Here is a 27,041-nt window from a genome sequence, read left to right as displayed (position 1 = left end):
TACATGTACATCAAATATGGTCAATTATGTATCAGTAAAATATTTATTGATATGCTCTTTATAAAAAACAATATTTTTTCTTAAATCAACTTTACTGAAACATTAAGTAACAAAAAATCAATTTTATGCGTTTAATAATAATTAAGGCATCAAAAATATGTTACTCATAAGGGTGTCTTGGTGTATCTTTGGGTAAATAGACCGAACGGTCAAGATCAGGCAGGGTAACAATCAGTTGGAACTTAGCATTAATATGTTGGTCATCATGACAATCGAAGTGTCACGCGCAAGATATTCAGGTCTAGAGACTTGAATTTGGGGACTTAAATACATGGTGTAGTATAGTACAAAGAAGTACCACCGTTTCGGTATCGTTTCAGTTCTTAGCAATCGTGTAAACATTTACAAAAAATTGTAAACGTGGGAGCTTTATCTATATGGACAGCTTTCTGTCTTCTAGCTGATTTTATGCCATCCTTCTGGTGAAGAATGTGCAAAGGGGTTTTAGGGGAAAATATACCTATATTGGGCTACTGGTTAAACAGCCTTTAAAAAAGGGGAAATCACTAGGTGGTGAGGGTTAAATTAAAAATGACAATAATGCTCGTTTGTCATTTGTGGGTATGAAGAATCAATTAGCAATCAATAAGAGTTTAGTCAGAAATAATAGGACAGTGCTTCTACCCAATTACACAAGACCTGCAGTATTTGCAGGGGCTAAACTTAACAGCTAAATGGCTCATATTGAGGGATAAAGCTTTTTTCCCTAATCTTTCATATAATCCCTTTATTCATTGAATAAGTTTATAACTTAATATATAACCATGAAAGATAAAATAAAATTATTCTGAAATATTAAAGAATGTGCCCCATTTGGTAGAGACGTTACGGCTGTGACAAGACCAACAAATTGTAGGCGTATATGCCGGTTTTCCCTATAAAGGCAGACATCTGTGTAAAATCAATTTGTAAAATCTGTCGGTTATGCAGTCTAAAAATTGAGACTAGGCTACAGTAGGGTCGAAATGTCTTGAGGACAAAAGACTCGAGATCTCGCAAATTACTTCGAAATTATTAACGAAAGTTTTAGTCCTCGGGAACGAACTGACATCAATAAATAAACTTACTATTATTATTCATCAAATTTATAACATATTTTGCTTTAAAACTTACCTTATGGGCTAAACAGGCTGATATGCTTGTCAAGTAGGTCATAAAGTAAACCGGAAGTTGTCGCATTCATGTAACAGAGACATACATGTAGATTATCTACATCCCTGGCTATTTCTATTTCAATATTCACTTTGCAATTATCAACTACAAGATTTATTCGATAAAAATTGTCTTTTTTTTTTCAAAAAATTCTGGAATATCATGTGATGATAAGGCGCGGATGAGTATGTTGAATATTTCGAGCCGTCTCCATAGAACCAATTACTATTCCATTCCTAGAATTACTCGACCTTTCAAATTATATCTGCTACATTTCAAATACCGTAATTCAAGCTCAATTGCACATGATTTTCAAAAAATAAATTTCTTATCTCCTCTTCTATTCGCAATAAATCAAAGTTTTCGCACTATTTTTCACTCGCGGCGGTAATGCGTCGGTCATGGTCGGATAATCACTATGAATTCAACTTCCTAGAAAAATGTAAGAATACAATATAGCATATATAGTGGTGATGAAACGTCACTGCAGTGGGCGCTACCCTGTATGGTTGGAAGAATTAGATGATAATTTAAGATACTTTCAAACTTTGTGATTGTTGGCCAATGGCAATAATAACTTGGCAATTATTTTATTCTTATATCTTTATAGTAAGGGCAGACCAACAAGAAATGATATTCGTCCTCAATTTGATTAGAATTGCAAAAGGTACATAGTCGACTTTGCCGGGGTGTGTCGTCATATCCTCCAGTTTCAATGCGTAAATTATGTGCTGATATTCTGTATTTAGTTAAAGCTATTCTAATTTTTTTTCACAAACATCTGAAAAATATTTCTCCAACAAAAAATCGTGTTTAAATATTGAATAAAAATGTAAGCGACTCGAATTATTTATTTTAAGGCTCCCACGTTTACAATTTTTCGTAAACGTTTACACGATTGTTAAGAACCGAAACGATACCGTTTAAACGGTGGTACTTCGATCTATGTACAATACTACATCATGTATTCGAAACGCCAGATGATGACTAACTTTCTATTACAAAACAAACAAATAAATAATGTTCAGGGCTCATCACGATTGTGTCGGCACACATTTTCTGAATTGAATCTCCTTTTCTCTATTTTGAAAGATCAAAGGAAAATAAAATTTACAAAAAATGTATTATGTCACGAGCGATTATTGCACAGCAATGCTGTGTGGAAGGTTGTAAACACACATTTTCCGTTTAAACCAATTAGAATTGATAAAATCCATGATTACAGGCAATGATCAAGATATTTGTAAGACAATATGGTCATTTCGATTAAACGGTAAAAAATATCGCAAACGTTTACGAATGAAAATCGAAACGAATCCGTTTAAACGTGTAATCGTGGGGCCTTATTTCACAGTACCAATTTTGTTTGTAAGTATCAATAACTCTTAACTTTATCTCTTCAAACGGAATATCTATATCAAACTGGCAATTCCAAATATAACTGAAACGTGGCTATCTAATATCATTTTGATTTGAGTTGCCCACTTTTGAGAGAAATTATTTCTATTATCTGTATGATTTTTCAGCATGAGAATTGTTTGTTTAATAAGCGAATTTTGATCTTGTTTTAATATGTGTAACCAATACTTAAGCATATTTATTTTTCTATTACATTCCATCGGTAATCGTCCAGTTTCACCATATATAGTGCACATAAATTGGTTAACTTTTTGACACAAAGAACCCTTTTTAAAAATTTTGTATGTACAGCTTCGATATCTGGTGCTTTATGACTGTCCCATATTTGTGAACCAAAGACAAGAACGGAACCGACAAGAGTATCAAATAACGAAAGCTTTTGGGACATTGAGAATTCGGCGTATATTTTTTTGGGTGCGAAACCAGTTACCATTTTCAAACAAAGTTATTTCTAGATATTTAAAAAAGGCAGCTATTTCAATTAGAGTGATCAAATGTCGTATGTCTACTACGTTCAAAAATCATAGCTTTTGTTTTAGAAGTATTAATCTTTAATCCCCAGATATTACAATAATTAACCACATCGTTCAACATTAACTGTAAGGAAACTGGCGAAGAAGAAAATAGTGCCTGGTCGCCGGCATACAGAAGTAAAAAATTGGCACATCTGTTAATTAAGACAAAAGAAACATTTTGGGCATGGGACCCATTTTATATATGCCAATATGGTTGCCATCACAGACATTTTTAAAAATGGGCGCTATGACATGAAATTAACACTTTCCTATTCCAGTATAAGCTATATTTTACTTGAAATTATCACAGTTTTCACTTAACATGAGAGATTTGTATTGCTGATAATTAGAAGATTTTAGTTAACAACTATAATGTAATTTATTGTTTCTGTTTCCATGGTAGCAATTTCAGTAAACTGCCAATAAGTCTATTTTAGCGATCGGTTCGTGAACTCTTTGAATAATTTTAATTATTTTCTCATTTTCATTTTATTTGTTTTACTCCTAAGTAGACGATTGAACTTAATTAAGCATCAATAATTGAAGTGTATTGTTACATGCGAAATAAATAGAAGGATAAGACCCTGTCTTGAGTGAATATTTGAACAAATAAACCTTTTATTACTTTTTTTTAGTAATTTATGATAAAACTGGGACAGAAGATAGATGTATTTTTATGCCCCAGGATAAAATAATTATATATGTGAAAATAACAATATATCTGCATTGTATTCTATACGGTTTTTAGAATGACAAAACAATTAAAAAAATGTTTTATTCACCATTGACTTAATCACAGATGTTGTGTAAAAAAACTTAAGCAAAGAAGGGATGGGGTGAAGTGTCTCAATCAGATTTAATTGATATGAAATGTCTGAGATAATGGCCTGGAGTGAAGTGTCTGAGGGAACCCTCCAACCATACGGTTTCTGTACGGATTATAGTTCAAAAACCGGGGGATACTAATCGACGGTCTCCACAAAATCGACGGTCTCTGACGGTCTCCAAAAACCGTCGAAGACCGACCGTCGATTAGTAGGTTATTACACAAATCGACGGTCTCGCAATGACTTGAAAAGAATAATTTAGAAATGATTTATAATCGGTCAATTAATATTTTTCTTTCTTTTACGACAATACTTTATTTATGTTAATATTTAATGATATTAATGGGGAATGAAATGAATAGATAAAAAGGGAAAAAAATAATGAGGAAATAGGATATTGTTATGCAGAAAATTAGATATAAACGAATTGACAATGAAATATATTGAAATATAAAAATGCTATTATGTTTATTAATAAATATGAATGTCTAATATTTTTTTATTTATATTATTATTAGTATTAGTACTTAGTAGTAGAAGTATAATCTCGATGTTTTAGCTTTCAAATATATACATAAATTTGTGAGTTTATGCTCATTTGTATGTTTTCTAAAGACCGTCAATGGGGAGAGACCGTCGATTTTTAGTTTATAGATATCGACGGTCTCATGGTATAGTTATGTCTACAAAGGCCGTCGATTGTAGTAGACCGTCGATTCGCAGGTTACTATACAAATCGACGGTCTCGTCGTACGTCATATAAGCGTTTCTCTAAGACGATAGCTTATTTATTGATGTCATTTTTTCTGATTTGTAAATAACTAATAAGTTTGAAAAAAAAAATGTTAAAACATAATTATCATGGCAATAAAATGTTTGGAGACGAAGTGTCATAATTGAATCTGCCAGGTACGGCCGGAATAGGTTGGAGAGACAGAAACGTATCTGCCAAGTATGTGGTATCAATGAAATTGAAGATGAATTTCATTTTGTACTTAAATGTAAAGCTTATAAAGAATTGTTCTTCAGTGATTCTGTATTTATCTATTTTAAATATATTAAACGTTATTATTATGTTCATATAACGCATATAACGTGCTGGTTCTTTAAACACCAACTTTCAATTATGATAATTTATTCATTCTCTGTGATGTGCATGTATTTAATTTCATGTTGTATTAACAAGATACATGTATTGTATACGTTCTGTTCTGATTAAAATCGACTGATCTCTCTCAGGCCCATAGCTACGTTTCACGCTAAATTATTGCATAACACACAAATATCGCACTAACGATGGGGGTCGCAAATTGCGGTAACATACTCTAACAACTATTTATGGCCCAGTGACATCTGCCCAATTAAACGCTGCTGATAAATGGTATTCCTGATTAATATCATTTTATAGCAGAAATTTCCTCCACATACATCAGACATCGATGATTAAGCAGATCTCGTCGAATATTTATCCTTAATTTATTGAACTTTTATAGAAATATTCAGGTTAGATAGTTTCACCCATTTGTTTATTGTATTTACTCATTACATTTACATTTTTACGGCTGCGTTTTTATTGACGCTATACGTTAATAAACGAAAAAATGTCATATCTTCTGGATATTCTGGGACCTTATAATATTTAATGTGATTATGAACAGATAGAACGGTAATGAAAAAAAAGTGGATTTGTTTTAACCTTTTTCTTTTTTCAATGCATTGTGTTATAGCCAGGATAAATGTTTCGTACATGCTACAGAACGTATTATTTCCATTTGTAGATATTTTTTGACTTTTGTATAATAAACTAACTTACTCGATCTATCATTATATTTGGTACCTTTATTAATATACCGATTAATAGCTTTCAATGGACAGAAAATTAAAATAATTTCAGTCTAAATTACTTCTGCACCATTGTCTTAGACAAGTAGTTTGTCTAAGGAAAATAGTGGACTTCGCAGGCATCTTAGTGTGAAACTGATAGCGATCGCTGATTAGCTTAATTATCACTATGACCCCTGCCAGCTTGATTGACAGGCGGCGCAATGTCTTTTTTCTTCACATTAGCTTTTAGTATATTTCTTGTTTGTATATAAATGCATTTTGTACATTTCCTTAAACATTATTTTTGCCTTTTTCATTTGCCAATTCTACAGGTTTGATTATTTTAAACTTGGTTTTTCTTTGCATTCAGTAAAAAGTAGGCCCTTATATTAACGGCTTTTTATGTTTTAAATTTTTATTCCAGACGATTTTTAAAACAAAAATTGTGCTATAAAGAAATCAATTTTAATAAATTTCTGAAATAAATTTTTTGTAACTTTTCTTGTGAAATTTTTTTTATAAAACAGTCTCTCACATTTTTTGCATTATTCCATAATTGATTGCATAAATGTAATAAAATGTTTACTATGTTCATGTTTTATTTTACGTACTTTATAATTTTAAATAAATTAGCTGGTTTTATTTTATTTATTGTTTGATTTTATTAACCTGTCAATTCCATACTGATTATACGGTCAATGCACAGAATATATTAATATCCGATAAATGATCGGTAAATTCCGTGAGATGTACGCAGTAAAATGTTATTAAATTAATCTTGTTTCTATGAAGTAGTTACACTGACCGTTATAGCGAAATAGGGTAAACTACGAGTATATATTGTCTAAATGCCCTACGTGTTGTAAGATCGAGACAGCGTATGTCCATTTTTTTTCTTATTCATAACTATTTTCAACATTTTTTTACAATACAAAACGTGACAATTCAATGTTTCTTAGTTGTTTCATATCCGTTTAGACAATTTTGCAAACGCTTGACAATTTTCATTAAAATATACATAAATATAAAGAAAGAATAAGCCTAAAAAGGATTTAAAAAGAATGGATCGAACTTCGGACCTCTCATTCATTAGATATTCACTTAACCGACTGTGCTATTGCGGATGTTACGAAAATCTACATTAAGCTAGTGGGAGTTTTTAAAATGTTAGTCATAAACTCCATATCAATTCTCGTAAAATAAACGGACAAACCCGAAGTGGGATCGAATATTTAAATGAGCGCTATAATGTATTCATAATTGACAGGTCAATAAAATCAGACTATACATTGCCTTTAAGTGTGTTTTTTTGTTTGTTTAAATTTGCATTTTTGTATATTTCGTAAACCATTATTTTTGCCTTTTCCATTTGTCAATTCAACTGGTCATTTGTCAATTCAACAGGTTTCATTGTTTTAAACATCGTTTTCTTTTCATTCAGTAAAAAGAAGGCCCTTATATTAATAGCTTTTTATCTTTTAGTTTTTTTTTATTTCCAGACAGAAGTTGACGATTTTTTCATTCTAATAAATTTTTTTAATTATATTTTTGTTACTTTTCTAACTTTCATGTGATTTTTTTTAAATACATTATCTCACATTTTTTCTTTTAATAAAGTAAGGTTGGGCCATGAGAGAGTTCCTTCCCACGGTGTGGCCTGGATATTACATTTCGCAAACAGTCCAATCCGTTATTTATTGTTATTCTCATCTACCCTTTTGCGAAATGTAATAACTGAAAGCTATCAACAAACTAGATTAAATTATTCGATTTTCCACGTAGAAAAACAAAAACATTTTTAAGTTAACGATTATTTTATTTTAGAAAAAATGCTTATTGACCTGATTTTACTAAATCTCGTATAATAACCTATTAATCGACGGTCCTATCGTCGACGGTCTTTTGTTGTTAAAATATCTTTACGTATATTAAGTCAAAAATAGAGGACATTGAATGGTGCAATATATTCAGTATTGACTTACACGAATTTGATATTCTATTTATCACATAACCAAAATATAGACCGTTTAAAGTGAAATAAGAGTCATTTTTCATTGACGCACCTATAGTATAACGCTAACATTTAGCGCGTCTTTACACTATGTTTGTATAACGCTAATGACGTCACGTCAAAATATATGCACGGCCGTGCAATACCATATTTACGGAGTCGTAAAATCGGCACGGGTGTGTGATAAATGTATTTATTTTCCATTAAGACAATTAATTGATTATTGTTCAATTACAACTGAACTAACACAACATCTAAATTCTATTAAGATATTAATAACCATCAAAACATTTCTTCTTTTTTTTCATTATTACTGTATATTTTTGCATTAAAACACGGCACGGGTAATTAAATTTGAAAGACAGAATGACAAATAAGCAATAACACTTTTATTTTCAGTGATTAAATACCCGTTAAACATTCTAAACTATTGACATTAATCACTGAAAATAAAAGTGTTATTGCTTATTTGTCATTCTGTCTTTCAAATTTAATTACGTATATAACCTGGAGACCGTCGATTTGTGTAATAACCTACTAATCGACGGTCTCCTACAATTGACGGTCTTCGACGGTCTTTGGAGACTGGGGACCGTCGGAGACCGGAGACCGTCGATTAGTATCCCCCTTCAAAACCAGTCAAAAAAATGGCGGCGCCCATGACATTTATTAAAATATCTTGAATTTCAGGACACTTAGACAAGTAAATATTGTAATATAAGCGATACAACTTTCTAGATATATATTTTTAGGTTATGTCAAAAGTTTATGTATCCTACTCATATGTGTTGGTCAATATTCTGACATAACAGAATCGATAGTCTCGCGGTATAGTATACTGGATAGATGAATACCGAAATAAGCTGTTTTCGCGGCTACGAAAATAAGATTTATTTTTTATATCAATAAAATTGGTGCATTTATCTGTTTAAATAACTATGTTAATTAATATGTATGCGTTCTTTAAATGATTTTACAGCAAATTAAAGTTTTAGAACAAAAAAACCCTAAAAGTAAAAAGTGAAGTTTAAGCAGAAAATAGCCCGGGGTTCTATATGATATCACCAGAGACATAGATAACAGAGATAGGCAACTTCCTAACCAGTTAAAAAAATCACGCGTGCCTGCTAAACCTAAAAATTGTAGCAAGTAAAACTTATTAATCAGATATCAAAATCAGGAAAATAATACATTTTCTGAAAGCTTATGCATTTGTCTATGGCTGCAGGTAAAAATATTTACAGTTCCCATTTAAATAAATGACACATCAATATTTAAAGAGAACTACTTAATATTAATAATAATTTTTGTTACAAAATTATTCATATGACGAAAAAACTGGCTCAGTGGGTATGTTCTGCTATGTTTTTCAAAGTGAAAGGGCTTAAGGCATGTAAAGTTACCAACATTTTAACATGCAGCAATAGATGAAAGATTTACCTTACAAATTCATTGTTAAAGAAATATATATAAATGCATATACACTACAGTGAAAGTTGAGAAAACTGGACGCTGAGAAAATCGGAACTCTCTAAATACCGGACGATTAATTCAGTCCCAAATTGTCCCTTCGTTAAACTTTTGCATTAAACATTGACAATACCGGAATCTGTAAAAACCGAACATTGGACAGTTGATAGGGGACCATGAAGTCAATTATATAGATAATTACCCTGGCAATACCGGACGATGAAGGTGTGAATAACTTTTTGTTCTTGTCAATTGGTTGTGTCTAAAATGCTAACTGAGCGGTAATGGGACACTGATTGTCTGATTTGTTTATTATGTCCGTTTTCACAGTTTGAGTTATTGTAAGGCATAGATGTAACCGTTTTATATTAATGCCAAAATGTACGAGGAATTGGTAGTTAAAATCAGTATAAATAAAAAAATTGAGTAGTTTTATACTGCGTTGCTTTTGTATATTCATTTACCAAAATATCAACGAAGTAAACTATGTTCATTAAATCATTATCCTAGTACCCAAATGTAAACATGTGCAGATATAATAGGACTGTACCATTATGAGGTAACTGCTATTTGTTTTAAATCAAAATTTTATTTATTTAGATGCAATAAAGTGACAAAAATAAATAAAACATGTTACTTTGTAATTTATCATTTCTTAAGCAATTTACTTTCATATGATCATGAAAATCCAAATATACAGCATCCGTTGTAAGTCAGTGCTCGGTACATAGGATTCTAAAGGGGACATTGAGAACACTGGACCGCTGAGAAAACCAGACAAAACCCTCGGTCCGAAAGCCGTCCGGTTTTCTCAACTTTCACTGTATATATATATATAAATGCGTATATATAATTATATATATATAAATGTGTATGTATATATATACAAAATATATAGACAAAACTAATGTGACAAGACAGACAGTTTAAATTGATAAAAAGGAAACGTTAAGATTTGTTCAAACATTTCTTTGTTTGCTTTTAGAAAAAGTAAAAAGTCGAGCCCGGCGGTGGCTCTTGTTATACTTTGAATTTTACCCGGGACATTACTCTGAAACTATAAGAGATATGATCACGAAACTTTATAGATAGATAGATCTCATTGAATAGAAGTGCAGTGCAAAAAAACATAACATTGCCTTGCCCTTTGTTCATTTTTAGCTCACCTGTCACAAAGTGATATGGTGAGCTTTTGTGATCGCTTTTCTTCCGGCGTCTGTCCATCGTCCTTCCAGCGTCCGTCCGTAAACTTTTACTTTAAACAACATCTCCTCATAAACCGCTAAGCCAATTTCATCCAAACTTCACAGAAATGTTCCTTTGGTAGTCAACTTTAAAAATTGTTCAAAGAATTTCATTCCAAGCAAAACTCTGGTTGCCATGGCAACGGAAAGAAAAAATTAAAAATATCCTCTTTTAAAAACCCCAAAGAGCTAGAGCTTAAATGTTTGGCATGAAACATTATTTAGTCAGTGTTTGTTCAAATAAATGCCCTGGGTTCAAAATTGGACACACCCGGGGGGGGGGGGTTCATTGATTTTCCTTATTTATACATAGTAAAAACTTAAAAAATGTTCTTTTAAAAAAAAACGAAATAGCTAGAGCTTAGATATTAAGCATGAAACATCTTCTAGTAGATGTCTACTAAGTTTGTTCAAATAAAAACCGTAGGTTAAGAATTGGCCTCGCCCCAGGGGGTCATTGGAATTTCCTTATTTGTATATAGTTAAAACTTTAAAAATCTAGAGCTAGAGCTAAGATATTTAGCATGAAACATCTTGTTAAAGGTGTCTACCAAGTTTGTTCAAATAAGGGCCCTTGGGTTAAAATTGGCCCCACCCAGGGGGTTATTGATTTCCCAAGGTATATGTGTATAGTAAAAACTCAAAAAATCTTCTGATAAAAAACCCAATGAGCTAGAGTTTAGATACTAAGCATGAAATATCTTCTAGTGAGTGTCTACCAAGTTTATTCAAATAAAAGCCCATGGGTCAAAATTGGCCCCTCCCAGGGGGGGGAGGGGTCATTATTTTTCCCTATATTCACAAATAATACTAATTATATTTAAAAGAAACAAAAACTTTCGAAAGAAAAACATAAATCATGAATGTATTGTAAACAGTTAGTCGTTTCAGTCCAGCTTTAGTTGTGTCCCCTAGTTAATCAAATGCCAATTTTTTCTCTCTTCTTGGCCATTCTATATACAGTGCAGGATTTTAAATTGATTTTGGGCTTGTGTGGGTTATTTAATTCAGCGAGGTTTACATGTCACAGATATGTGTGTGAATTTTTAGTTTATTTATACTCTCCACCGGTTGCCCATGTGACAGTTATAATATGAATTTGAGATTTTGGAAACAATTTGATGTCTGCCTGATGGACAGGTAAAACAACAAAAGAGCAGATAAACGCTAACCGGTGCATGTTTTTCACCAAACTCCTCACAGTGATTACCTCCCTTGGCTGAATTGTAATCACTGCCTTCACAGACGATGATGAAAGTCACATGATGTAACGTCGAAATTCAAATGTAAATATTGACCGTTAAATAGAAAATCTAACGTCATTTTTCTCTTTCTGTTTTATTTTTAATTTTTTACACCTATGTCTGTTATATCTTATTAAAAAATTATCAAAAGTATAAAAAATAATGAAAAATAAATTAAAAAGCTAAAAAATATAAATATCAAAATATTGATATTTCAATGTTTGTGATGGCAGAGATCTCTGTACTGATAAGGGGAGATCATTGCGTAGGAGATTGGTTTTTCACACCTTTATGCACTCATAAATGTCCTAATTACAATTGCTTATTGTACTTGACTGTCCATTTGAACAAGCGTTATAGCGCCCTATAAATCTAGATCTACATGAATTTTAAAAAAAATTTCTTTTGGGAGCCAAGGTCTATGAGCGCTTTACTGAGATTAGCATTATAACAGAGAGCGATACATTGAGGCTACAGTGTATATAGTAAAAACTTAAAAAATCTTATTAAAACCCCAAAGAGCTAGAGCTTAGATATTTATCATGAAACATCTTCTAATTGGTGTCAACCATGTTTGTTCAAATAGTTTAAAACTGGCCCAGTGGCCTATATACAGGTGAGCGGTTTCAGGGCCATCATGGCCCTCTTGTTTAATACTTTCCTGTGTCCAAACCTTATCGGGGGAGCATCACCCAGTTCAACCGGTTCTTGTTTACAGAAATAATTAATAACAATTATTTTCCGTAAAAGTAGATATTATGTATTTGTTTCACTTCAAATCTTGAGTGGTCTACACAGTCATGAATAGTGCTCGGACCTGGTACTTTTGATTCAGTTTTTCTAGTTAATATTCAAATTTTGACTCACCTATTAACCTTTCACCCAATGAGCATAAATATGAAAATGGCCGTTTTCATTGAAAAGCCTCCTGTTACAAGTTCCAACTGCTATAAAAGTATGAAAAAATGCTTCAATACTGATGAAACTTGGCACATGTGTTGACAGAACCATAAACTCTGTAACAACATGCTCAATCTTAAATTTCCTGTTACCACGGCAACAAGGGGACATCTCAAAATTGTGAAAAATCACTATTTTGCATTGTTTTTTGTGCCCCCACTTAGTGGCGGGCATTTACATTTACCCTTGTCCGTCCGTCCTTCCGTCCGTCCGTTCTCTTTTGTGTCGCACGTACGGTAACTCAAAATGTATTTGACCTAGAGTCATGAAACTTTACAGGAATGTTGATCAGCATGTGTAGTTGTGCACCTGGGTATTTTCGTCTGGATATATTTAGTACCCTTGACTTAGTAAAATTTTGCAATTTTCAACTTGTGTCGCATGTAACTCAAAAAGTATTTGACCTAGAGTCATGAAACTTTACAGGAATGTTGATCAGCATGTGTAGTTGTGCACCTGGGTATTTATGTCTGGATATTTTTAGTATTTTTAGAGTTATTGCCCTTGACTTAGTAAAATTTTGCTTGTGTCGCATGTAACTCAAAAAGTATTTGACCTAGAGTCATGAAACTTAAAAGGAATGTTGATCAGCATGTGTAGTTGTGCACCTGGGTATTTTCGTCTGGATATATTTAGTACCCTTGACTTAGTAAAATTTTGCAATTTTCAACTTGTGTCGCATGTAACTCAAAAAGTATTTGACCTAGAGTCATGAAACTTTACAGGAATGTTGATCAGCATGTGTAGTTGTGCACCTGGGTATTTATGTCTGGATATTTTTAGTATTTTTAGAGTTATTGCCCTTGACTTAGTAAAATTTTGCTTGTGTCGCATGTAACTCAAAAAGTATTTGACCTAGAGTCATGAAACTTAAAAGGAATGTTGATCAGCATGTGTAGTTGTGCACCTGGGTATTTTCGTCTGGATTTATTTAGTATTTTTAGAGTTATTGCCGTTGGCTTAGTAAAATTTTGCAATTTTCAACTTGTGTCGCATGTAACGCAAAAAGTATTTGACCTAGAGTGGAATATTGATCAGCATGTGTAGTTGTGCACCTGGGTATTTTTATCTGGATTTATTTAGTATTTTTAGAGTTATTGCCCTTGACTTAGAAATTTTTTGCAATTTTCAACTTGTGTCGCATGTAACTCAAAAAGGATTTGACATAGAGTCGGGAAGGTTGCTCAGCATATTTAGTTTTGTGGATTTATCCAGTATTTGTAGAGATATTTCCCTTGACTTTGTAAAAACTGTTTCATTATGTTATTATTTGTTCTTGAGTGCTTGAGTTAGAATCAACCAACTTTACAGGAATAATGATCAACATCACTAAATTACAGGAATAATGATTCATATCACTGTGAAGCTATGCACCTGGGACTTTTTTTTCAGTTTTGTTAGAGTTATTGCCCTTGACTTACAGTAGTATAAATTTGCAATTTTCAACTTGTTCATGCATAGCTCAAAAAGTATTTCAGTTGTAGGCCTGAAAGTTTACAAGAATGTTGGTCAGCATGTGTACTTATGCACCTTGGGGTTTGCTTGTGGATTTATTCAGTATTTGTAAAGTTCTTGCCCTTTACTTAGTAAAAGATTTTTAGTTTTCAAAAAAAATTTGACCTAGAGTCATAAGATTGACAGAACAGTGTCGCGGTGGGGGCACCTGTGTCCTATGGACACATTTCTAATTTCCATCAAAACTGATTTCAAAGTGCTGCACTTCTCAATGCAATGAGATAGAGTAAAAGGCTTTTCAACGTTGGTTACACATCACCTTAAGATCAACCTGAGGCCATTTTTAGCCTGTCACATGTCCAAAATGTTCTTGGCGATGAGGGGGACTAGCGCCCCCACCTCAAACCCCCCAAACAGAATGGGGCACATCCCCCTTCTGTCAACCCCCTGATGTATAATTTTGATGGGGGACGCGCCGAAAAAGTGGTCACTTTTAACAACATTTCTCAAACGAAAAACAGTGTTTGGGGCCTAAATAGGGCATTTTTTTACTGTTTGAGGCCTCAAAAAGGGGGGGGGGGACAAAAAGCCGTCAAAACATGTCTATATGAGGGAAAAGGTTAAAGCTGATGAAATCTCAGGAGCTATGAATATTGTAAGTGCTTCATTGATTCGAATTTGCCTTGGACCATTGGAAGAGAAACTGGAGTCTGACTGGCATTTGGTGGCTTGAAGCAGCCTATTGTTTTACACATGAATTAATTCATGAATGTTCATTTTACTTCATTTTAAAATTTTTAGATTTGCCACTACTTGCCAGCTATTTCCACTGAAAAGGGTGGCATTAAGTGTAAAAAAGGTGCCATTAACTGGAAAATCACAAAATTCCACTCTTTTTCCACTGAAGTGGCAAAATTACCACCAAATGGCACTATCCGTTGTTGGCATTTAGGTGGCATTGAGTGGAAATTTGAACATAGACTTTTTTTATGGTGGCATAAGGGTGGAAATTGGTGAAAAATGAAACTTAGTTTATTTTGAAAGTGGAAAATGAGTGGCTTTTAGTGGAAAAGTGAAACTCTAACTATTTTCTGGGTGGCAAATATGTGGAAAAAAACTTAGAAAATTTTGTGAATAACTTTAAGTCGAAAAGGGAAACGCTTAACTATTTTCTGGGTGGCATAAAAATTGGTGGAAAAAACTGAGAAATCATTGCGCATTGCAGGATTGAAGATTTATTTAAGTCAAGCTCCAAACTGAAATAAATCTGTTTCTAGTTTTTACTCTACCAAAGCATCAAGTGAACTTTTTATCAAAAATATAATTTATTAAAGTTGAACAGTTAGAAAATTTATCAGAAACGGGTTTTTTTTAAAAATCTTTTATATGCAATACTAGAATGCCATGAACACAATTCTGATACAAAATCACTGCCTGTTATTAAGGTATGATAATTCAAGCTGTAAAGTAGCAGGAAAAGACGGAAATTGGACATAAAATCACTTTTCCAGGCATAAAACACACATAATTAAGATCAGGAAAAATTAGAAAAGCATGGGGTTACTTAACTTTCCATTTTTTAAGGCAGTACTTTTCTTTAGGGATGTTAAATTTGACTTCAAGTCAGAAATGCCTATGTTCCATTCTATGCTTGTAAAATAAAATTATGGCTGTAAAAGTGTACTTAGTTTTTTTAGTTGCAATCTGTACATTATATAGTTGAAATGTTCTTCTATGCCCAGAAAATGCATTTCTCTGTATAAAGTTTGTTGCTACTTCTATGACATTTAATGTCGATCTTGAATAAAGTTTGACTTTGGTCTTTTCTTCTAATTGAGATTTGTCTCTTTATTATCCTTAAACTGATATCTGGTGAGTACTAACACTTTTAATGTTATGCTTACAATAATTAAAGTGAAAAATACAAAGGGCAATAACTCCAAAAGTATGCAAAAGAGTTATGGTTCTTAAATATAGCACATTACTCAATAAGATCTATATCTGTGAAGTTTCAAATTAATATCTCCATACTTTTTAAGCTTAATGATCAAGACAAAAAAAAATTAAGCAGAGAAGTAAAAAATGGCAGTAAACCCCAAATCATGCAATAAAAAGTGATGGTTCCTAGGCATTGTTGGCATCCGCGCCGAAGCGCGACGCCCCTTATGGAATGAAATCAGATTTTGTGAAAGGGCAATTGCAACTTCTCGGGCCTTTTCGTCTGTCATAATAGCCGATCATTCCGATTGGTATGAGGGTGTTTGATTATCAAAAATGAAATGTCGGGATATGTACAATGAATTGCGAACTGGAGAATTTCGCAATGCAAACATATTCAAATGAAATTGTCTTATCCGTCAATTAATCGCGCTCTTTGTGTTTTTTATTAATCATGTGGGTTATTATGTATGTTACTGCTGTACCTATAAATATAATGATGACCTTAACATTGTGAAAGTCCGAAAATCTATTTATAGAAGTAGTTTTAGTTAAACAAAACGATCATTCGTGTCGCACTATGGTAATAAATAACGAACTGGATAATTTTGCAGGAAATGAAATAATTTTGAAATTGTCTTTTCCACATGTCTCTCCGGTTTTCTTTTTTACGGCCCTGATTGCACTTATGACATTTTTATCGTGAATATTTAAATAGACCTAGTTCATAACTTTAAATGTCGCTTTTATTAACAGGTCTAGCAGTAGTATTCTATAGTTCAAGTCTAACTGTTCTATATTTTTGTTTGAAGGCAATTGATTTTATGGTAGTTTGAGTGGAATGTTCACTTGCCGAATATTGTGACAATTTGACAACAGAAACTTTCGTTTGCAATTTTAACACAAGTTTTTATAGGTTTATTGATAGGAATGTATACACACTGGTGGGTCAGATGATGTTTTTGAAGTAATTCATTAAAATAGTAGATTGACCTCCCAATAAATCAATTAACAGACTTTGTTCATTTGACTACTATTTTGTTACATGTTCCAAAGAAAATACCACATGAACTTGAAATTCTATCAAATATCAAATATTAATGATGATATCCAAAAATATCCCCTATATAATATAAATAAATTTCTATCATATTGGGGGTATATGTTGGATATTATAGACCTGTATATTTTGGATATTATCGTTAATATTGATAGAATTTCAAGTTCCTGTGAAAAAAAAATTCTGATCTCTAGCATGCCTACCAAAGTTCATGATGAACAATGTCTGTTGTCTGCCCATTCATAAATGATATACAATTCTGGTAAACCCCAATTAACCATTGAAAAGTATAAGAATATCTGGTCATCAGATGTCTACTTAAGTTCATCTTCACTTGTTGCATTTCTTGCTTGGACGCCCTTTGATGCTTTGCATCAATGCTTTTCTTGTACTTCTCATAAATGAGATTTAGTTATATGTGGAGTTTAAAATTATTGTCTCTAACATCTTTTGTGCTATGCTTTGCAGACGAAACCTTACAAAGGGCAATAACTCCATAACTTTGCAGGAGAGAGTTATGTATTTTTAAGGAAAAAAAACATGAATCAAACTTGTTAACAATAATATTTAAATGCTATTTAATAAATATACATATAAAATAGATTAGCTTACAAGATAATGAAGCACTGTGCTTGCTAATTATACCTCACTCTAAGTAACCAAGTCTGTGTATGAAAATAAGTCATACACAATAGTATGCCTTTCAGAGGCTTTAAATCTATTGTAAAAATAATTGTGTGAAAAGTAAATAACTCATAATGTCTGATAATTTCTTATAATCAGGATAAGTAAATACTAGCTAGTAAATACTGCATCCTCTAAGATTTAACATTACACAGCATACAAAACAGATCTGATAAAACTACTGCCCTCTTATCTAGTAATCTATGCATGGGGGTTAATAGTTTACTCATGCTGACCAGACTGTTCCATTTGATTATTTTGTGAGAGGCAACATTACACATGTTATTATGTAGAATCTGTGTTAAAATAGCATGCTAAATTATCTTTCAAAAACTTATTTCTACTCAAACTATTTAGGTATTAGACATAGTTTATACATTCAAATGAATGTAAAAAATAAAATGATGGGTGCTATGGTTTTTGGATAACCCCTCACAATTTAAAATTATAATGGACTCTCCATGCAGTTACAAAGTTGTAACGTTTGAATTCAAAGGAATTGAGGTCAGTTAAAGCTTGCAAACACAAAGGAAATTATTGGTATTGTAGCAATTCTGGAGATATTTTGTTTAAAATGTAAGGGTGAATATTTGATTTCTCAAAGAATACATTAAAAGTCTTATTAGTGTGGTAAATAGAAATGAGAAGTTTTAGATGAAGTGTGAATGTGTAGATTATAACATTAGACAAGGAGATAAACAGCACTATCATTCCAAGTCAAAGTTTCAGGTAAACAACTTTTACGTACAATAATTATTGTTATTGATGCAGAAACTGTTTTTTAACAGTAAAAATATGAAGTGGTATTGTATAAAATTATGTTTTATATTTGTTTTGTTTGTAACTTGACTAAAAAAGAAAGCTGCATGTACCAGACTAAACAATTATAGAAATTAATCAGTAAGTACAATAACATTATGTACAATATTACATCAATCAAACTATAGATAACCAGGTACCTATTACTACAACTTTCATGCTATAAACATTTTTCCTTGTGTGTCAGTAACTGTTCTTTTAGTAAGTTTCATTCCTTCATTGTTGTAATTCATTTTTCATAGTGCAGTATAGATATATAACCATCACTAGACAGTCTAGAGTAACAAGCTGTTAGGAGATTCAGTTCATAACAGAAACAGCATTAAATAAGATTTTTCTTTCGCAGACACAAAGCAATAAGGAGCAGCCTGGAGCAACGCGCTTGTTCTTCAGTGGCTTTACAAAGGTTACATCTTGCTTTGTTTCTCAGTTAATTCAAAGATTTTAGAATTGATAGGAAAGAAGTGTCACAGGTAACTCAATAAGACACTTTTCAGTTCTTAATAAATATAGCTATTAGTCACTATTTACAAACCTACTTTTATTCAAACTCTTTATGACACTTTAATTTGCATTTACATTTTGTTTTACAAATTTTAGAGTTTTTGTACACTTTAGCTTGAAATTTTGTCAAATATTTATCCTGATGAAGGTTTGTTAAGAACTGAAACTAGAAGATTATTAATTACTCAACCTGCAATGGTGTTGATGTGTTGTATTTCCTTATTTCTTTCTTATTTTAAAATTTTAGAGTTGTATACATATACCAAGGTCTTACAAAAGTTTTTCATTTTCTGTCTTTACTTATTGGATATTGATAATCATTTTCTGTCTTTACTTATTGGATATTGATAATCATATTTTAGGACCAAGTGATGGCAGAACTGAATCCATATTCCTCAAATGAGAAAGGTACAGCAAGGCTCTTCAGAATGCTATTCAATATACATGTAGAAGAGATTAAAAGCTGCTCATTGTTTGGCATGAGGAAAGGGAACAGAGAGTCTGACGCCAGACCTGCTTGTGCAGACAAGGCATAAGTTAAGTTCTTGGAAGGTAACTAATGAACTGAATGAAAATATCAGTTTTGATTCTGCGTATATTTTCTGCCTTGGAGTAAATAAGAAAAGTCTGATTCTTCCACGTCTGCAATGCTGTTTTGTTAAAGTGTTTTAATCATATCTATGCACTCAACTTGAATATAGAAATATCCAATTGTCATATAAAAATGTAAGCTAATGTTTTTAACCAGGTTTTTCGAAGGAAAAAACTGGTTATTAGATTGAGGTATGCCGGCGGGCGGATGGGCGGGCGGGCGGCGGGCGTAACAATTTCTTCTGTGCGCAACTCCTCCTACATTTCTCAACGGATTTTGACCAAACTTTTACAGAAGCTTTGTCATCAAGTGCCCTGGTGCATATTGTTGGGGTTTTGCCATTGGATAATATTTGACCTAATTATGGCCCTTTGTTGTTTTTCTTATATAGAATATATAGTGAACAATTACTTCTGTGCGCAACTCCTCCTACATTTCTCAACGGATTTTGACCAAACTTTCACAGAAGCTTTGTCATCAAGTGCACTGGCACATATTGTCCGGGTTTTGCGATTGGATAATATTTGACCTAATTATGGCCCTTTGTTTTTTTTCCTTATATAGAATATATAGTGAACAATTTCTTCTGTGCGCAACTCCTCCTACATTTCTCAACGGATTTTGACCAAACTTTCACAGAAGCTTTGTCATCAAGTGCCCTGGCACATATTGTCCGGGTTTTGTGATTGGATAATATTTGACCTAATTATGGCCCTTTGTTTTTTTTCCTTATATAGAATATATAGTGAATAATTTCTTCTGTGCGCAACTCCTCCTACATTTCTCAACGGATTTTGACCAAACTTTCTCAGAAGCTTTGTTATCAAGTGCCCTGGCACATATTGTTGGGGTTTTGTGATTGGATAATATTTGACCTAATTATGGCCCTTTGTTTTTTTCCTTATACATCTAATATATAGTGAACAATTTCTTCTGTGCGCAACTTCTCCTACATTTCTCAACGGATTTTGATCAAACTTTAACAGAAGCTTTGTTATCAAGTGCCCTGGCGCATATTGTCGGGGTTTTGTGATTGGATAATATTTGACCTAATTATGGCCCTTTGTTTTTTTTTCCTTATACAGAATTATCAATATATAGTGAACAAATTCTTCTGTGCTGAACTAGTCCTACATTTCTCATCAGATTTTGTTCAAACTTTCACAGAAGCTTTGTCATCAAGTGCCCTGGCGCATATTGTAGAGGTTTTGTGATTGGATAATTTTTGACCTAATTATGGCCCTTTGTTTTTTTTCCTTATACAGAATATATTTTTTCCTTATACAGAATATATAGTGAACACTTCTTCTGTGGCAATTCCTCCTACATTATTCATGTTTTACATTGCACATAGTTACATTGTTTATTGCTTGTATTTGTATTTCAAATACAACATATTTATCTACAATGGAGATCATTGAAAACCTGGTTTTGTGGCATTGCCATGTTTCTTGTTAATTATACCCCCACAAACGAAGTTTAGGGGGGGTATATAGGAGTCAGCTTGTCGGTCGGTCGGTCGGTCGGTCCGTCGGTCGGTCCACATCATGGTTTCCGGATGATATCTAGAGTTTGGAATGAGGTATTGTAATCAAACTTGGTATATAGCCACCTTATGTGGAAACTCCGGTTGGTATTGCATTTGGAACCCCTTGGGTCAAGGTCAAGGTCACTGTTACTAAAAATAGAAAAATGGTTTCCAGACAATAACTAGAGTTAGGAATGAGATATTGTTATCAAATTTTGCGTATAGCAAGCTTATATGAAGACCTGGGTTGGTATTGCATTTAGGCCCCCTGGGGTCAAGGTCAAGGTCATTGTTACTAAAAATAGAAAAACGGTTTCCGGACAATAACTTGAGTTAGGAATGAGATATTGTTATCAAACTTGGTGTATAGCAAGCTTATATAAAGACCTGGGTTGGTATTGCATTTGGACCCCCTGGGGTCAAGGTCAAGGTCACTGTTACTAAAAATAGAAAAATGGTTTCCAGACAATAACTAGAGTTAGGAATGAGATATTGTAATCAAACTTGGTGTATAACAAGCTTATATGAAGACCTGGGTTGGTATTGCATTTGGGCCCCCTGGGGTCAAGGTCAAGGTCACTGTTACTAAAAATAGAAAAATGGTTTCCGGACAATAACTAGAGTTAGGAATGAGATATTGTTATCAAACTTGGTGTATAGCAAGCTTATATGAAGACCTGGGTTGGTATTGCATTTGGGCCCCCTGGGGTCAAGGTCAAGGTCACTGTTACTAAAAATAGAAAAAAGGTTTCCGGACAATAACTAGAGTTAGGAATGAGATATTGTAATCAAATTTGGTGTATAGCAAGCTTATATGAAGAACGGGTTGGTATTGCATTTGGACCCCCTGGGGTCAAGGTCAAGGTCACCGTGACTAAAAATAGAAAAATGGTTTCCGGACAATAACTAGAGTTAGGAATGAGATATTGTTATCAAACTTGGTGTATAGCAAGCTTATATGAAGACCTGGGTTGGTATTGCATTTGGGGCCCCTGGGGTCAAGGTCACCGTTACTTAAAATAGAAAAATGGTTTCCGGACACTAACTAAAGAGATAGGAATGAGATTTTGTAATCAAACATGGTGTATAGCAAGCTTATATGAAGACCCAGGTTGGTATTGCATCCCCCCCCTGGGGTGAAGGTCACCATTACTAAAAATATAAAAATGGTTTCCGGACAAAAACTAGAGTTAAGAATGAGATATTGTAATCAACCTTGGTGTATAGCAAGCTTATATGAAGACCTGGTTTGGTATTGCATTTGGACCCCCTGGGGTCAAGGTCACTGTTACTAAAAATAGTAAAATGGTTTCCGGACAATAACTAGGGAGTTAGGAATGAGATATTGTTATCAAACTTGGTGTATAGCAAGCTTATATGAAGACCTGGGTTGGGATTGCATTTGGGTCCCCTGGGGTCAAGGTCAAGGTCACTGTTACTAAAAATAGAAAAATGGTTTCCGGACAATAACTAGAGTTAGGAATGAGATATTGTAATCAAACTTGGTGTATAGCAAGCTTATATGAAGACCTGGGTTGGTATTGCATTTGGACCCCCTGGGGTCAAGGTCAAGGTCACTGTTACTAAAAATAGAAAAATGGTTTCCGGACAATAACTAGAGTTAGGAATGAGATATTGTAATCAAACTTGGTGTATAGCAAGCTTATATGAAGACCCCGGTTGGTATTGCATTTGGACCCCCTGGGGTCAAGGTCAAGGTCACCGTTACTAAAAATAGAAAAATGGTTTCCGGACAATAACTAGAGTTAGGAATGAGATATTGTAATCAACCTTGGTGTATAGCAAGCTTATATGAAGACCTGGGTTGGTATTGCATTTGGACCCCCTGGGATCAAGGTCACGATTGCTAAAAATAGAAAAATGGTTTCCGGACAATAACTAGAGGTAGGAATGAGATATTGTTATCAAACTAGGTGTATAGCAAGCTTATATGAAGACCTGGGTTGGTATTGCATTTGGGTCCCCTGGGGTCAAGGTCAAGGTCACTGTTACTAAAAATAGAAAAATGGTATCCGGACAATAACTAGAGTTAGGAATGAGATATTGTTATAAAACTTGGTGTATAGCAATCTTATATGAAGACCTTGGTTGGTATTGCATTTGGGCCCCCTGGGGTCAAGGTCACCGTTACTTAAAATAGAAAAATGGTTTCCAGACAATAACTAGAGGTAGGATTCAGATATTGTTATCAAACTTGGTGTATAGCAAGCTTATATGAAGACCTGGGTTGGTATTGCATTTGGACCCCCTGGGGTCAAGGTCACTGTTACTAAAAATAGAAAAATGGTTTCTGGACAATAACTAGAGTTAGGAATGACATATTGTTATCAAACTTGGCGTATAGCAAGCTGATATGAAGAACGGGTTGGTATTGCATTTGGACCCCCTAGGGTCAAGGTCACCGTTACAGTGTTACTAAAAATAGAAAAATGGTTTCCGGACAATAACTAGACTTAGGAATGAGATATTGTTATCAAACTTGGTGTATAGCAAGCTTATATGAAGACCTGGGTTGGGATTACAATTAATTGAAATATTTCTTTGTACACAGTTGATAGTTTGTGTTCAAATTTTTCTTCAGACTACTTATTTTTCAAATAGTCAAAGCTGCTGGTGGGGGTATTAATCACCTTCAGTGATAGGTCTAGTTATTGTATTAATCATTCATAATATTTTTTGTTTTAGATTGTGCGCAGGAAAAGTGGCCGACAACCCAAAGGACTGAAATCCATAGGGTGATTCTGCACCTCCTCAAACTGTCCAGGAATAGCAAGATAAACTGAAGAAAATAAATGGACTAATGTTTTGCTATTTTTTGAGACAATAATTTCATATGGAGACATTAAAAAGGATTATTTTTAAAATTTGTTTGTTTCTCTTTTATGGTACAGGGTGACTTTCAAGCAGTTTCCAGCTATTGCCACCCACAAGGTGGAAAATTTCTGAAAGGGTGAAAATAGGTGGCATTTAGTGAAAACTGAATTTGCCACTTTTAGGTGGAAAAATGGTGGAAAAGTGTCTAAATACTCCACCAACTTTCCACCCTAATGGTGGCAAAAGGTGGAAATAAGTGGCATTTTGTGGAAAATGAGTTTGCCAGTGAATGGTGGCATTATGGTGGAAATTCGTCTAAATACTCCACCAATTTTCCACCCTGATGGTGGCGATAAGTGGAAACAAGTGGCAAATAGTGGAAAATGAGTTTGCCACCCTAAGGTTGCATAATGGTGAAAGTTTGTCTAAATACTCCACCAACTTTCCACTCATTGGTGGCATTTAGTGTACAAAAGGTGAATTTACTGGAAAATTCTCTACCATCAGTCCTGCTCAAATTTTTCACCATTTTCATGATTTGGGTGGTGTTTTGGTGGCATTATTGGTGGAAAATTGTCTAAATACTCCACCATTGAAAAGGGTGGCATTGAAGTGGCAAATCTAGGGACGGGACTACAGCAATGTGGATCAATAACCTGAATTATTTTTTCATTCAAATATCATAATCTTAGTTATCTTTTAGCTTTGTTAAAGCAATTTAAATGGGTTACAAGGTTTGAACTTACTACTTTCAGGCTGCATTTGTACTCTGATGAACAATAGCGGCATTTTGCTTTAAAATTCCCACTTGTATGCTTTGGTAATATCAAAGATTTATATAACAGGGATCGGATACTCCCAGTTAACCGTATATAAATGCTCAAATATCTTGTTGCGCACCCGATAATGGTATTTGCGGGCGCTAAGCGTGAATGCCCGTTCGCAACAGATATCTACTATACAAAATACCATATAGCTTTTCCATTTATTATTTAAAGTTTATTTTGAAGAAAAATACATGTTTAATACAAATATCTAATTTAACTCTGCAGTTCTTATTTTTTGAGTTATTGCCCTTTGTTAATTTTCATACTTTAATTTTGTCCGGGCCATTTCTCTTCAACTAAAAAAGCTATGGACTTGAAACTTCATAGGATGATAGATCTCATTATTAAGAAGTGCAGTGCACAAGAACCAGTACTCTGCACTTCCTAATTTTTGAGTTATTGCCCTTTGTTAATTTTCATACTTTATTTTTGTCCGGGCCATTTCTCCTAATGTATAAAAGCCATGGACTTGAAACTTCATAGGATGATAGGTCTCATTAAGAAGAAGTGCAGTGCACAAGAACTGGTACTCTGCATTTCTTATTTTTTGAGTTATTGCCCTTTGTTTATTTTCATACTTTAATTTTGTCCGGGCCATTTCTCCTTAAGTATAAAAGCTATGGACTTGAAACTTCATAGGATGATAGATCTCATTATTAAGAAGTGCAGTGCACAAGAATCGGTACTCTGCATTTCTTAATTTTTGAGTTATGGCCCTTTGTTAATTTTCATACTTAATTTTTGTCCAGGCCATTTCTCCGAACGTATAAAAGTTATGGACTTGAAACTTCATAGGATGATAGATCTCATTAAAAAGAAGTGCAATGCATAAGAACTGATACTCTGCATTTCTTATTTTTGAGTTATTGCCCTTTGTTGATTTTCTTACTTTATTTTTGTCCTGGTCATTTCTCCTCAAGTATGAAAGCTATGGACTTGAAACATCATAGAATGATAGATCTTATTGATAAGAAGTGCAGTGTACAGAAACTGCTGCTCTGCACTTATTATTTTTTTAGTTATTGCCCTTTGTTATTTTTCATATTTCATTTTTGTCCTGGCCATTTCCCCTAAACTACATTGTTCACAAGGCGACACATCCGACTCGCGGAGTTCTAGTTTGACATAAGGTATGCACATGTCTTTTGTAAAAATCATTTTCTGCCTTATTCAAACCCTAATATGTTTATCTCGACATTTCATTTCCTCGATACTTTTTGGACGGTCCCGATGACTTCGAGATAACGAGAGTCGACTGTATATTAATTATAAGACAGTTTCTTCCCTTATTTTGGGTATCTTTATTGTTTTTATGATTATGAGCATCTTTTTTGTTCTTGTTAACATCTTATGCTATAAAATATGCTTATGCCTGAAGATTTGGATATGACCACCCTAAAGACACTATAAGGAACTGAAAAATTGACAACATAGGTTAGATATGTAACTTAAAGGATACCTGTCTGGAAAATTTAAACAAACCTAACTGTACAGAAATCGAGTTATGGCCGATTTTCTGACCTTAATCTTGGATGTTAGAAGGGCCCCTTTTCAGAAATAAGGAACCTTTAAATGATCTACAATGTCATCCTTATGGAAAATATTTTCCCATTCATTTTGGTAAGAAGCAAATGGTAACATTCAGCTAACAATCCACATAAGGAAAATGATTGTTTCTACTAAAAGTTAATGAAATATGTAATAACAATGTTACCCTACCCCATCCATTTTTAAAACTTGTTTGACCATTTACCTACTTAAAAAGCCTAATTAAAAAATTTCCTAAAATTGACCAAAATCAGTGCCTGTTTTCAAAGTTTCTCTAAATTTTCTCCTAAGTATATTGGTTGATCTTGTAAAATATTTAATACTTTTACCTGTAGTTATGATTTTATTACACTTTGAAAATATCAGATACCATATTTGTTATAAGATTTAGTATTTATATTAAGTAATTAAAATTAAACATTTTTTCTTCCCAATAGGGATATGAGAGATGAGAGATACATAAATAATGTAAAAAGAAAAAAAAAAGTTTAATTTTAATTTAATTTAGTTTGTTAATTGATTTAT

The 27,041-nt window shown here is 33.2% G+C and overlaps 1 long non-coding RNA gene across 2 annotated transcripts; it reads left to right on the top strand.

Annotated features, from left to right (window-relative positions):
* Positions 1-10,841: 10,841 nt before the first annotated feature.
* On the top strand, positions 10,842-26,128 carry LOC132736684 (uncharacterized). 2 transcript variants are annotated; one of them, XR_009626612.1, is made up of 4 exons: positions 10,842-18,592; positions 19,029-19,155; positions 19,549-19,738; positions 24,013-26,128. It is a non-coding gene; the product is annotated as an uncharacterized LOC132736684 (long non-coding RNA). The 2 variants fall into 2 exon arrangements; XR_009626611.1 differs by having other exon boundaries at positions 10,842-19,155; positions 24,013-26,127.
* The last annotated feature ends 913 nt before the right edge of the window (positions 26,129-27,041 follow it).

Source organism: Ruditapes philippinarum, unplaced genomic scaffold, assembly GCF_026571515.1.
Source record: "Ruditapes philippinarum isolate M1 unplaced genomic scaffold, ASM2657151v2 ctg384_1_1_1_1, whole genome shotgun sequence".
NCBI classification, from domain to species: domain Eukaryota; kingdom Metazoa; phylum Mollusca; class Bivalvia; order Venerida; family Veneridae; genus Ruditapes; species Ruditapes philippinarum.
This window is presented reverse-complemented; position numbering and strand designations above follow the sequence as displayed.